This window comes from Pleurodeles waltl, chromosome 4_2 (genome assembly GCF_031143425.1).
Source record: "Pleurodeles waltl isolate 20211129_DDA chromosome 4_2, aPleWal1.hap1.20221129, whole genome shotgun sequence".
In the NCBI taxonomy this organism is placed as follows: Eukaryota; Metazoa; Chordata; class Amphibia; order Caudata; family Salamandridae; genus Pleurodeles; species Pleurodeles waltl.
The window spans coordinates 407269839-407271125 of record NC_090443.1 but is presented as its reverse complement, the minus strand read 5'-3'; positions in this window follow the sequence as shown (position 1 = coordinate 407271125).

Genomic DNA, 1287 nt, shown 5'->3' with positions numbered 1-1287 from the left:
ATTGCATTTCAAAAACCTCATGCAGGAAACCCAATTTCAAAACAAGGTATAGCCAGATGGATAGTTAAATGCATCCAAATCTGCTACCTTAAAGCTAAACGACAGCTGCCCATTACACCAAGGGCACACTCAACCAGAAAGAAAGGTGCTACCATGGCCTTTCTAGGAAACATCCCAATGCAAGAAATATGTAAGGCAGCCACATGGTCTACGCCTCACACATTCACCAAGCACTACTGTGTAGACGTGCTATCCGCACAACAAGCCACAGTAGGTCAAGCTGTATTAAGGACATTATTTCAGACTACTTCCACTCCTACAGGCTGATCCACCGCTTTTGGGGAAATAACTGCTTACTAGTCTATTGCAGAACATGCGTATCTACAGCGACAGATGCCATCGAACTGAAAATGTCACTTACCCAGTGTACATCTGTTCGTGGCATCAGTCGCAGTAGATTCGCATGTGCCCACCCGCCTCCCCGGGAGCCTGTAGCAGTTTGGAAGTTACCTTCAATTATTTATATATGTATCATCTCAACCTTAAATAAGTGCATACTTAGTCACTCCATTGCATGGGCACTATTACTACAATTCAACTCCTACCTCACCCTCTGCGGGGAAAAACAATCGAGGATGGAGTCGACGCCCATGCGCAATGGAGACAAAAGGAGGAGTCACTCGGTCCCGTGACTCGAAAGACTTCTTCGAAGAAAAACAACTTGTAACACTCCGGCCCAACACCAGATGGCGAGCTATTGCAGAACATGCGAATCTACTGCGACTGATGCCACGAACAGATGTACACTGGGTAAGTGACATTTTCAATATGTATCATCTCAACCTTAAATAAGTGCATACTTAGTCACTCCATTGCATGGGCACTATTACTACAATTCAACTCCTACCTCACCCTCTGCGGGGAAAAACAATCGAGGATGGAGTCGACGCCCATGCGCAATGGAGACAAAAGGAGGAGTCACTCGGTCCCGTGACTCGAAAGACTTCTTCGAAGAAAAACAACTTGTAACACTCCGGCCCAACACCAGATGGCGAGCTATTGCAGAACATGCGAATCTACTGCGACTGATGCCACGAACAGATGTACACTGGGTAAGTGACATTTTCAATACAGAGCCAACTTCCTACACCGACCAACTACTGAAAGTAGGTAAAAGTGGTCTTATAACTGCTAATTTGTGTTTTTGTTTTTAATTTTATTTTTTAAGCTCTTTCTCACTGCCTTCACTAAAGAATCCATTTAAAAAACGTGTATATTCTCGATTTT